Source organism: Entelurus aequoreus, linkage group LG04 (genome assembly GCF_033978785.1).
Source record: "Entelurus aequoreus isolate RoL-2023_Sb linkage group LG04, RoL_Eaeq_v1.1, whole genome shotgun sequence".
NCBI lineage: Eukaryota > Metazoa > Chordata > Actinopteri > Syngnathiformes > Syngnathidae > Entelurus > Entelurus aequoreus.
In genome coordinates, this window is record NC_084734.1 from 89,849,706 (window position 1) to 89,863,549 (window position 13,844).

General features: G+C 40.0%; 1 protein-coding gene across 2 annotated transcripts in view; it reads left to right on the forward strand.

Moving 5' to 3' along the window:
- Nucleotides 1-13,844, forward strand: part of frmpd1b (FERM and PDZ domain containing 1b) — a 108,570-nt gene that overhangs the window by 28,569 nt on the left and 66,157 nt on the right. For both annotated transcript variants that reach the window (XM_062045992.1, XM_062045993.1), the window contains exon 2: nucleotides 436-580. The gene's annotated coding sequence lies outside the window, so the exon portion shown is untranslated. The remainder of the gene's footprint in view (nucleotides 1-435; nucleotides 581-13,844) is intronic.

Genomic DNA, 13,844 nt, shown 5'->3' on the forward strand with positions numbered 1-13,844 from the left:
TGCGTGTGCGTGTGTGTGTGTGTTTGTGCACCACACTCGGCTGTCCTCTTTTGAGCGCGCCCAGTCACAACTGTTAAGCGAACTGGGCGCTATGAAATTTTAATTTAGACAACCTGATGTGCCTCGTCCTGCCCATCGCCATGTGCCTCAGCGGCTGTGGTGGAGCGAGAGTGAGAGTAAGAGAGAGAGAGCCTTAGGGACCAGAGGAGGGGCCTCTTGGAAAACCACATCCACATCGCTGCCTTGGATTCACATCTGCTTTGGTACACACTTTCACCCTAAAAATATCATCTCAAGAGTAAAAAGGTTTGAAATTCCTACGCAGGTGCTAATCCTATTCGATTACAGGCAGTTTCACACCTCATGTCGACGACCACGTCTTGTTGATGGCTTCCGACGGCTCTCCCTGACAGCTTTGCAATTTGTCCGTCACAGGTGGCTCCACCAGACTGGGACTGATGATCACGAGGGTCCCCCTCCACCTCCTTTCAGCCAATCCTGGAGGGGCTGCAGAGTGGATGTCTCAGAGGTGGAGTGGATGTTTGTGTTGTGGCGTCCTGAAGAGGCAAGCTTCATCGCGGTGAGTCACGCCATCTCGCAGTTTCTGCCCAAAGCGCCGGACATTACGTGGAGACCTCGCAGGCATCTGGTTTTGATCATCCCGCTGACAGGATTGCAATGGCGATCCACGTGTTTGATAGCTTTATCCCAAGTTTTTCTGGCCTAAGATAAAACACCTCATCAACGAGGAGGAATCATTTTAGCTTGATCTGGAATGCGCCAGCGGGATAAAGTCATTAAAGTGTCACGTTACATGTAGAAATAGAATAATAAACCATGAGATTGAGTGCTTTGTATGGATATAAAACCAGACTAGATTACTCTGCCAAGGGAAGAGTGAGGGAAGGAGTAAAAATGAAACCAAGTGTAACGTGTACCACGTCACAACACCCGCCCTGTTCCTCCCAATGCGTCAATAATCACTCCATCATCTCCTCGGGCGCAGCTGTCAACATCGTAGCCTCGCTCATCCTTTTTCATCCTCGCCAGCCGACCTCGGTACGGATCAGCAGGAGGTGCTAAAGTGACACGCTGGCCTCGTGCAGATCGAGGGACTCTAATCCTCTTAAAGGTCAAACCTACGCCGCATGCTATAGTGTTACTGCGGGAGGCTCGTCATCACTGGCACACAAGCTGCAACTGACATGACCATGAAACTGGGACTCGGTCTTCAACCCAATCAGGAGTTTAGTCCATTTAAGAATAAATAGGTTACATTTTTTTCTTACCATGATGGCTATTCCTACATGACCATCGTCGTTAGTTTTTTTTTACTACAGCGTGCCTTATAATCCGGTGCGCCCTATGGTCCAGAAAATACGGTAATCGTTGCACCTCTACTAGTGCTCTGTCCATGCATGGTTGAAACTGTAGATAGATAGATAGATAGTACTTTACTGAAGGAATCAGCAAAGTACTATTCATCTATTTATCTACAGTCTATCTCAAGTATGAAATTCACAGTCTTTGGCTTGTCGCTTGAATATCACCCGTTTTTCTTAACATAGTCCCTCCTCGGTTCTCAATCTGTGGGTTAATAGTTCCATGCCATGTATTGTGCTCATGAACCTTCCTTTTTACATGCTTATAAACCAGGGGACTCAAACTCGCAACCTGTCAGCCATTATTATCTATTGTATATTTTATTATCTACTTAAGGGGGCGCTAACTTTCCAATGTATATTACACAGTATATCCCCCCCCTCCAGGGCCGGCCCGTGGCATAGGCCGTATAGGCAAATGCTAAGGGCGCCGTCCATCAGGGGGCGCCACGCCAGTGCCACAAATGTTGGAGAAAAAAAAAAAGAAAAAAAGTTGGTACTATTATTTCTTAATACAAAAAATAATCCCACATTAATTAAAATGCAAAGTAAAGCCTATTTAATAGAAATATTATTTGTTACAAATATCACCTTTTTCCCACCTTTTTTAAGGAGCGCTGTAAGTGGCTGATCCGTTGGCGGTCCCGTCTTGTCCCCCTGTAACGTATGTCTGCTCTTAGTGGGACTGTGCCCAAAATGACATTTCAGTTCTTATGTGTCTTGTACATGTTAAAGAATGGACAATAATAAAGCATCTTGAATCTTGATCTTGACTAGAACACTGTGGTATAGAGGATCTTTGACTAGCTTTTTGGCGGTAGGTCTTTAAAAAGAGCAGAGTGCTCCTGTTGTTTGGACAGGGCTATCTTTTTTTCCTAAATTTAATAAAGCTGACAAAATAGACACAAATATAATGTCTAATGGAGAGGATGCTGGTTCTCAGGAATGTACAAAATAAGAAAACTAGTGACGGGAGAAGTCCGCCCCCCCGGTCCTTAGCTTTCTGGAAGTGTGGCCCTCAAAACCATTTCATTGAATAGCCCTTGTTTAGTGTAATTGCGGCCCGTGCACCCTAGGCGGCTAATATTTGAATATATTATAACAATCTTGAATCCCACTCCAATATTTAGTCCCAATCTCTCTTGCTATTTCCTGAGGAACTCAACAGCTTCATTATAACACCATTTTTACATTCAATTTTAAAGGTTTTATTTCCGTGAAGTGCATATTTACATAAGTGAGGGGGATCCTAAAAAACACAATTCATAGGACATGAGACAGGAAACGATGGTGTACAAGAGGAAGTGGGAATTGTGCATTGTCAGATGTGCCCCTAAATGAATAGTTGTGTGAATACTGACAAAATTAATTACCGTATTTTTCGGACTATAAGGCGCACTTCAAATCCTTTCATTTTTTCAAAAGTCGACAGTGCGCCTTATAACCCGGTGCGCCTAATGTACGGAATGATTGTGGTTGTGCTTACCAACCTTGAAGCTATTTTATTTGGTACATTGCGTAATGATAAGTGTCAGCAGTAGATGGCAGTCACACATAAGAGATACGTGTAGACTGCAATAGGACTCAAGTAAACAACACCAACACTTTAAATGTTCCATTGAAAATAAAGAACATTACACACGCCACTCAAAAATCTGTCAAAAAGTTTTAGTATGACTTTGAAGCCACACCCCTTGATGGATTGTCGGCCGATTACAGCTAGCGTAGTCAGAGATACAAGTATTACTATGGTGTGTGTATAAGGACCGCAAAATGGCACCCATTAACAGACATATTTTCTGGCATTTTGTTTCACAATATTATGCAAAACCAACTTTTCTTTCCTTCTGGTACCTGCTGATGTGTATTTGAGATCTGCATAAGTCCTGAAAATGTGCGCACGTCCGCCACTGTAGTCCGTGCCGTAGCCGGAGTGGATAAGCTTCTTCTTTTTCTCTATCTTCTTGTTATGTGGCATTCACACTCTGCTGTTGCCATTTCTAATATAAAGTAGTGTAAAGTTCGAACTTATATCTCGCTATGGAAGCGCTAAAAACTACCGGTGTAGTGAGTTTACATTATTCACCCAAGGAACTTTAGTTATTAGAGAGTTCTGGTCGGACCGTTTTTCACAGGACACATTTGCGGCGTTGTTGTTGCACTAGTGAGCCACGGATGAGGAGATGCTGCTCCGTTGTTGATTGAAGTCAAGTGTGAATGTCATTAAAACAGTTAGCGCCATCTTTTGACACTTCTTCCACTCCCGCCCTTGCACGCTACACCGCTACAACAAAGATGACGGGGAGAAGACGCTGTCCAAGGTGAGCCACGTAAATAAGACCCGCCCACAAAACGGTGCATCCTGAAGCGACTGTCAGAAAGTGACTTGAAGATGATGTGTAAAACATCATCTATGCAACATTTTGAGCAAAGAACCACCATTACATGTTATGTAGACCACAAGGAAGTCTTTTACATTTAGAAAAAAATCATTATATGACCGCTTTAATGCGCCTTTTGTATGAAAAACGACCTGAATAGAACCGCTCATCGGCAGTGCGTCTTATAATCCGGTGCGCCCTATGGTCCAGAAAATACGGTAAACAGATATTAAAGAAGAAAATTAAACGCAAAATACAGATAAATGATAATAATCATAATGATTGTCCTATAGTTTTGCTATATTAAAAAGGAGGAGAGAATGAATGGCAAAGCTGCTTGAGTTGGATAAGTATAATATAATATCTATTATTATGTATTTTTTACTCATAAGTGAGGCAGCGGTTATTTTGCCACTTATCCCCTAAGGAGGCAGTCTAAGTCAGTGTGACCTTTTGGGTCAAACCTTGGCTTCATCATGAGGTGTATTTGTCAGGAAATGATAGCACAGGCAACCCAGTAGTAGTAGTAGTGCATGTTTGGCCAGATTTGGACCATTTTGTGTGACACATTTTCATTCATTCATTGATTGAAACTTTTATTAGTAGATTGCACAGTACAGTACATATTCCGTACAATTGACCACTAAATGGTAACACCCCAATAAGTTTTTCACACTTGTTTAAGTCGGGGTCCACGTTAATCAATTCATGGTAAGCCAGTGTTTCCCATAAACTGCCAAGATACCTGTGGCGGTGGGGGCGTGGCTATGGGCGTGGTCACCATGACATCATCAAATAATTTGCATAATTTACTACAATGATATGATTTTCTCTAAAAAGGCTCAAAAAATGTATACTTACTAATTAATAATAACAGTTTTGTTTTAAACGTCCATCCATCCATCCATTTTACAATATAATTACAACACTTTATGTACATATTTATATACAGATTTGAACAATAAGTTATTCACTGAAATATATTTATTAATTGTGGTTCTTACAAAAAATATATCTTCTAAAATATAAAAGCTAAAATGTCTCTTAAAGCTCTGCCCCTTTAATTAGTGCATACTAAATAATTTAACTTTAGCCTACTACTACAAGCATATTATTTACCAGCAACATAAAGTGAAACAGGTGTCCTGCCACAGTCAGTAACAAATAAACAGAAAACAGTAGTGGTGGTAGATAGACACAAAGCTTCATCAAACATCTGATCCACTGAACAAAGAGCTCCAAAAATCTTGAATCAGTTTTACTCCCTACACTTAACCATGTGTTTCCTACTGCCTGCACACTTTGCACCCTTTGTTATATACACATGTTGTGTTTCTAATATAAATACATTTAATAAAGTCAAATACAAATAAGGCAACAAGAGAAGTATCCTACACTTCTCTTTTGTAAAGTAAATGTGAACAGCCTATATGGGCATCTACATCTACTATATGATCATCTACATCTACATCTACATCAACTATATGATCATCTACATCTACATCTACATCAACTATATGATTTGCCTGAGAAGCTGGACAGGACAAAAAAAAATAATTATTTTTTATTTTTTAATTTTTAATTTGTGGCGGACATAATTATTTCGTGGCGGGCCGCCACAAATAAATGAATGTGTGGGAAACACTGTAAGGGGTGTAGTGATTCGTTTTACAACGATTTGATTCGATACTTTAGGTTGAATTAACAAGAGGACACCTTTTATGTTCACATTTTGAACATCCAAGCAATTTTCTATAAAGGCACAGTAACCAACTCTTTAACAGTAGATTATTTAAGTTCCCTGGGCCATACACTACTCACCATTGTGTATTATACTCAATGGTTAACTGGACATCTTTATGTGCTCGACGCCTCAATCATTGGTATGTTTTCATCTACAAAACCATTCTGGGTATCACTCCATCTTATCTGTCTTGTCTTTTAACAAAGAAACAAGGAAGTCACAATCTTCGTTCAATGAATGTTCTGCAATTTGTCGTCCCCAAAGTAAGAACTGAACTGGGCAAGAAAGCATTTAGGTTTTCAGCAGCGAAGGCTTGGAATAACCTACAATCGAATATTCAACTTCAAACCCTTGTTACGTTGAATGAGTTTAAAGCTTCTGTGAAAGGATTGCAGTCTACCTTGTCTGTATGCACATGTGTTATGTCAGCAAGTTTTAATGTCGTAAATGTGATGTTTTATGTATTTGTTTACTGTTTTTAATGTAACCTTGCTGCTGCCCTCTTGGCCAGGTCTCCCTTGGAAAAGAGATCTTTGATCTCAATGGGATTTTACCTGGTTAAATAAAGGCTAATAATAATAATACAGTATCTGTTCCCCGCCCTGGTGTCGCCGATGACAGACCGTATCCCAGGTGTGTGGAAATATGTATGGCCCCTCATACCTGTTGATGATGTTGGCCCCTCGCTTTGAGTATCTAATAATAGAAAAAATCTAGTCCATTATTATTATTTTTGTTTTACATAAGGATTGTGAATGACAGGCAAAATAACATTTTAAAAAGTGAAGTTCCGCTTTAAAACGTTCAGTCAAATGTCTGATTAAAAAGGTGTGCCCTTTGGTCATCATGTTTCTTTACAAAGGGACATTGCCAACTGCTGGCCTGCGGTGCAAATCACAGCATCTCTGCTTATTTTTGCAGGTGTTCTATATGTGGACTATTTGATGACGCTGTCGTGCATATTTTAAAAAACCCAATAAAAAAAGATTTCTCTCTGCTCGTTGTTGTCTAAATGTATGCAAAGATTCCCTTTCATTTTTTATCTTTGGGGGGTTTGTATCGTCATAATTGTGTATGACAAAAGCAGAGCAACATGATATTTGAACAACAAAAACACAGGCAGTGATCCAAGTGCCGCAAAAAAACAAGCACTTGTGTTCGTCTGAAGGCAAAAAAACAAAAATCACCAAAGTTGTTTGAAATCTTCAAAACCACAGCAAGATCTGATTGTGCTGCACATCTTTGCCCTGTAAAGTCCTTTTAGCCATACTTCAAATGTAACACGCGCACACATAAAAGCGTGTATGTGTTCGGTTTTGTTTATTTTGACCCTATATACACTGTAGAAAAATGCATGTTCTCCCCGTGACTGCGTGGCTTCTCTCCGGGTACTCTGGCTTCCTCCCAACTCATCATTTTCCATCATTCCATGTACACTAGCGTTCAAAAGTTTGGGGTCACATGTAAATGTCCTTATTTTTGAAGGAAAAGCACTGTACTTTTCAATGAAGATAACTTTAAACTAGTCTTAACTTTACAGAAATACACTCTATACATTGCTAATGTGGTAAATGACTATTCTAGCTGCAAATGTCTGCTTTTTGGTGCAATATCTACATAGGTGTATAGAGGCCCATTTCCAGCAACTATCACTCCAGTGTTCTAATGGTACAATGTGTTTGCTCATTGGCTCAGAAGGCTAATTGATGATTAGAAAACCCTTGTGCAATCATGTTCACACATCTGAAAACACTTTAGCTCGTTACAGAAGCTACAAAACTGACCTTCCTTTGAGCAGATTGACTTTCTGGAGCATCACATTTGTGGGCTCAATTAAACGCTGAAAATGGCCAGAAAAAGAGAACTTTCATCTGAAACTCCACAGTCTATTCTTGTTCTTAGAAATGAAGGCTCAAACACAAAATTGTTTGGGTGACCCCAAACTTTTGAACGGTAGTGTTTATACGGTCCTCTGGACCCCCTGTCAAAAGCTTCTTGTAGCTTATTTGGGGGACCCTTTCACTTACCAATATCTTTAAATGATATTCACTACTATTGTAATTGTTCTATGGTATTGGGAATAAACACCTCCAAACACATTCACCTGGGGATAAACTGATTGGCAACACAAAGATTGGTCCTAATTTATTTTACAGTGAATTCCTGGCAACCACAGCTGCCAGTATACTAACGTAAATTCTATAGTATTTTTTCTAAACAGTTCAACGATACATCAGTTTTTTTCATAGTAATTTACCATAAGCAAAAACAGTTATCAACTGTAAAATTAACAGATTCAACATCAACATACCGTAATTTCTTATACATTGTGACTGTTTTTTCTACCGCAGCAGCCGGTATTTTACTGTAAATTGTTTGGATTTTTTCATAGTGTAACCATAGTAATTTAAGTTATCTAATGTAGGGCTGGGCGATATATCGCGGGTTTGTCTCTGTGCGATATAGAAAATGACTATATGGTGATATTGGAGTATATACGTTCTCACGCAGTTGCTTTTAGTTGCGGGGCATTACACTACAGGCTCTTCTCACTCTTTCTTCTCTCTCCTTCTCACAGAGACGTAAAACAAGCGCACCTTCTTACATACGTCACATACGTATACGCATGGGTAACGTTAGCTGTGGTGCGAGTGGTAATACGAGAGAAAGAAGGTGTGAATCTGGTAACAAATGAAGGAAGAATTAATTCCCAAGAAAAACAGCAGGGGGTCCATGGTCTGGCGGTGGTTTGGCTTCAAGCGGGAAGATGTCGAACAGACAACCGTAATTTGTCAAGTGTGGGGCAAAAGCGTTGCTACAAAAAGTAGCATTACTGCTAATTTGTAGCATCATTTGAAAAGTCACCCGCTAGAGAATGAAGAGAGTTTGAAACTCCGCATGTCAACATCTCCGTTTGGTGCCACACCAACAAAATGCAGAGGCAACCATTTCCACATCAACAGCGTATGAAAAAACTAGTCAACAACAGAAGGAGATAACGTCCGCAGGAACCTACCACATAGTGAAGGACATACACTATTTGATTTCCTATTATGCAGCTCATTTTTATTTGACACTTATTGAAATATCTTGTGTGACATCATACACAAACGTGCACTTTATTTGTTTTAAACTATTGTAGTGGCGTTCTGTACAAAAAGTGCACTTTAATTTAGTGTTGTTTTGATAAGTCATCTTAGTGACATCATGCACAAAAATGCACTCATAGCTTGTTTTAAAATGTCTCTGACAATCTTGCACTTTCTGTTTTGGAAATGACATGAATGTTTGTGCCACTGCTTAATAACTGTTTCATAAATACACTTTTGATAAATTGACTTAGTTGTGATTTCCCTCTCTGCATGAAAGTTTAAAAGTAGCATATATTAACACAGTATGAAGAAGAATGTTTGAATGTAGACACATAGAATCATCATACTGCTGTGATGATTCAAGGCTAAGGCAAAATATGGAGCTATATATTGTGTATCATGACATGGCCTAAAAATATTGAGATATTAAAAAAAGGCCATATCCCCCAGCCCTAATCTAATATTTCTTGGTTTGCAGGAATCCACTGCATTTACTACTGCAATAAACTTTGGGATTTTACGGCGTTTTACTGTTGCTATTTAACAATTTGCTTGCTGTAGTTTTTACGTTCATTGAGTGTGTTCTCAGAAACATAAACAAACTCTTCTCAAGAAAAATCCTGCTTTGCTTCTTTGTCATGTCCTGCATGGCCACTTCTCTCTTTAAAACAGGAAGTCCTTGTTAACATGGAGATTGACTCATGTTTCCAAAGAAGTCACCATTTGAGTTGTTTTTGTGCGACAGTGTAGCTATTTTTCTGTGTTGTGTTGAATCAGGTCATCAAGGGGAATATGTGTCACATTTCGCCCCGCTGCTCGTCTCCCCTTCTCGCTCGGTCCGTCTTATTCACATATGTCATTTGTCATCACACAGCAGGACGACGGTACACAAAGTTTAGAACAGCGATACGGCCCGCCAACACGTTTAATCTGGCCCGTGGCCTGCAACATTACTTTGCCAAGTATAAAAATGAGCTGCAATTTTTGAAAGAAAGAAACCGCTGTTAAGTATGTGTCCACTGGATGTCGCAATAACAATTCCAGTGTAACCTTCATCACACTTCACATGGTTTAAAGAGAACGTGTCAGCTGACTTTCAGCGCCCTCTGGATTGGCTGCCACTCCTCTAATGAGCGCAGGTGCAAGCAATCAGCCGCTCCTGTAGTGACTGGCGGCGGACTAATGCTGTAGCTACGTCATACTTGCCAACCCTCACGATTTTACCGGGAGACTCCCGAATTTCAGTGCCCCTCCTGAAAATCTCCCGGGGCAACCATTCTCACAAATTTCTCTCGATTTCCACCCGGACAACATTATTGGGGGCGTGCCTTAAAGGCACTGCCTTTAGCGTCCTCTCGTCACGTCCGCTTTACCACCATACAAACGGCGTGCCGGCCCAGTCACGTAATTTATGCGGCTCTAGCACACACATAAGTGACTGCAAGGCATACTTGATCAACAGCCATACAGGTCACACCGAGGGTGGCCGTATAAACAAGTTTAACACTGTTACAAATATGCACCACACTGTGAATCCACACCAAACAAGAATGACAAACACATTTCGGGAGAACATCCGCACCGTAACACAACATAAACACAACAGAACAAATACCCAGAATCCCTTGCAGCACTAACTCTTCCGGGACGCTACAATATACACCACCCGCTACCACCAAACCCCGCCGTCCCCAACCCCCCCACCTCAAACACCCCCCCCCCCCCATCTCCCGAATTCGGAGGTCTCAAGGTTGGCAAGTATAAACTACGCACAATACTTATTTTTTATTGTAAATTATCCACTCAATGGATAAAATAACGAAACGTAACGATTCAAAGACTTAAGTCAACATGACCGTTATCATAGTTAGATTTCCGTGCAGCGCTCGCAATTTGTTGACGGCACGATGTGCACTCTGAACTCCATTGTTAAAATGTTTGTTTCTACATTTGTTGTTTGTTCTATTTTATTTTATGCTCTAAGGCCTACTGAAAGCCACTACTAGCGACCACGCAGTCTGATAGTTTATATATCAATGATGAAATCTTAACATTGCAACACATGCCAATACGGCCGGGTTAACTTATGAAGTGACATTTTACATTTCCCGCTAAACTTCCAGTTGAAAACGCCTTTGGAGGATGACGTATGCGCGTGACGTAGCCAGTAGAACAGAGGTATGGCTCCCCCATTGAATCCAATACAAAAAGCTCTGTTTTCATCTCATAATTCCACAGTATTCTGGACATCTGTGTTGGTGAATCTTTTGCAATTTGTTTAATGAACAATGGAGACTGCAAAGAAGAAAGTTGTAGGTGGGATCGGTGTATTAGCGACTGGCTGTAGCAACACAACAAGGACTACTCACTTGGATAGCAGACACGCCAGCCAATGCTAGCCGCCAACCGCATCTGTGTTAGGGTGAAGTCCTTCGTCGCGCCGTTGATCGCTGGAACGCAGGTGAGCACGGGTGTTGATGAGCAGATGAGGGCTGGCTGGCGTAGGTGGAGCGCTAATGTTTTTAGCATAGATCTGTGAGGTCCCGTTGCTAAGTTGCTAAGTTAGCCTTAGCGCCGTTAGCAACAGCATTGTTAAGCTTTGCCAGGCTGAGAATTATTAACCGTGTAGTTACATGTCCATGGTTTAATAGTATTGTTGATCTTCTGTCTATCCTTCCAGTCAGGGATTTATTTATTTAGTTTCTATCTGCATTTGAGCCAGATGCTATCACGTTAGCCCAGTAGCTAAAGTGTTTCGCCGATGTATTGTCGTGGAGATAAAAGTCACTGTGAATGTCCATTTGGCGTTCTCGACTCTCATTTTCAAGAGGATATAGTATCCCAGGTGGTTTAAAATACAAATCCGTGATCCACAATAGAAAAAGGAGAGAGTGTGGAATCCAATGAGCCAGCTTGTACCTAAGTTACGGTCAGAGCGAAAAAAGATATGTCTTGCACTGCATTCTAGTCCGTCACTCTAACGTTCCTCATCCACAAATCGTTCATCCTCGCTCAAATTAATGGGGTAATCGTTAGGGATGATACTCGAAACCGGTTTTCCCGGTTGTTCGATAAGAAAAGAACAGAGTCCTCGGACTCGAATCCCTTTTTGAGAACCGGTACCCGTTATCGAGACCACTATAGTAAAGAAAAAGAGTTGGTTCTTTATTCGAATCCCTCGGAACGACTCCCGTCCCGACCAGAAATGCTCCGTGGGACATCACAAGAAATGACGTCACGTAGCTCAGTCATTAGGCGCAGATAGCGAAAGCAGGAAAAACAATGAACCGCGCTCCAAGGTGTAATTAAGTTGAAAACAAAAGGTATAATCCAATGAATAACTTTACTGAGAGATTTGAGCAGGGTACAAACACATGACCAACACTTTTACCACCAAGCGGGAACATAGCAACCAGGCTAGCAACGCACCTCCTTTACGGCAGCTGTCGCAACCTTCTTAAAACAACCGCAGCACATACATATATATACAACACTGCAGCACATACATATATATACAACACTGCAGCACATACATATATATACAACACTGCAGCACATACATATATATACAACACTGCAGCACATACATATATATATACAACACTGCAGCACATACATATATATACAAGTTATACAACATCTCCCTTTTTGAACTTTAGTTTTTCTCTCCTTGTAAACGTTACAAAATCACACTGTAGATGTGTTGTCTGTCTAATTATAAATAATGCAGACGAGGCGTGTTGGCTGACTTCTTGACGTTTACTTTCACAGCGTGCTCATAACATCATTCTTAGCTGCCGGGTGGCGACATGCAACAACACTTTTCGGGGCTACCGCGCATGCTCATCACTCCCGTTGCATGCTGGGTAGTGTAGTTGTTATATTCCTAGCCTAGCTCATAACATCACATCTTTCCCCCTATAAAGAAATAATGTTAACTCAATAAAGTGTATTTCTTTTTTTAGCTTTAACTTTTCATTTTTTAGCATTGTAACCACATTTGCAAACAACTTTTCTCTATAGAATTTTCTTTCAATAAAGAAATAAAGTGCAAAAATGTCAAAGCATCATAACAAACAGTTATGTTCCAATAGCAGCAGAAGTGCACTTTTTGGAGAGCTGTATTATTTTCAGTTTTGTGCCCAAGGGACTGATTTTATTTAACACTATATTATTATTTATACACCTATAGTGATCACAGAGAAAGGTTGTTTTTGTGTTACTGTATATATTTGTTTTTATGAAAAATCCCACTTAATATACTTTGGGTAACAACAGTCAATATTTTTTTTTTTTTTTTTTTTTTTAAGGGGTAACAGTCAATATTTATTTATTTATTAGATTTAAATTTTTTCTTGTATAATAAAAGTGAGCTTTTATTAAACCAAATATTGTGTGTTTTTTCCATATACAACAACCTATCTGGACTCCATAAGAGAATCGATAAGGAATGGGTTCGATAAGAGGATTCGATAATAGGCTCGAACTCGATAATTTCTTATCAAACATCATCCCTAGTAATTGTTGCTTTCTCGGTCCGAATCGCTCTAGCTGCATTGAAAACAATACAAAAATATGAGGAGGCGAACAATTGACTACGTCACGCTACTTCCGGTAGCGGCAAGGCTTTTTTTTATCAGAGACCAAAATTTGCGAACTTTATCGTTGTTGTTCTCTACTAAATCCTTTCAGCAAAAATATGGCAATATCGCGAAATGATCAAGTATGACACATAGAATGGATCTGCTATCCCAGTTTAAATAAAAAAAAAATCATTTCAGTAGGCCTTTAAGTTTGTAGTTATGTTACCTTTAATTCAGTTAATATGGTGTCATTTTGACAATTATTTTGATTATATTATAATTTGCATATTTGAATGATTATAAATTAATGTGTTGTGGCAGTTGTGGATTCCACCAATGCAGCGGTTAGAAAAAACACTCAGTTCCTTTCCCAAACACATCTTTAATGGTGAACTACCAACATGAGAATGCTAAACAGGAAGTTCTTAAAGTTTAATGGCTTTGTAAAGACACTGAGACAAAGTCCGTGGTGTTTTTGAAACTGTACCAACTTGAAGTGTTTTGCCAAGAGAATTATTTGTAATGTATACATTTTCACATTGTGCTGGTTCTATTTTTGGCCGAATTAAGACAAAGAACACAATTTTGAAGTTGTCTTTATTTTTAAATTATTATGCCATGATTTTATCAGTCCGGCCCGCGTGGGAAAATATTTTCCTCCA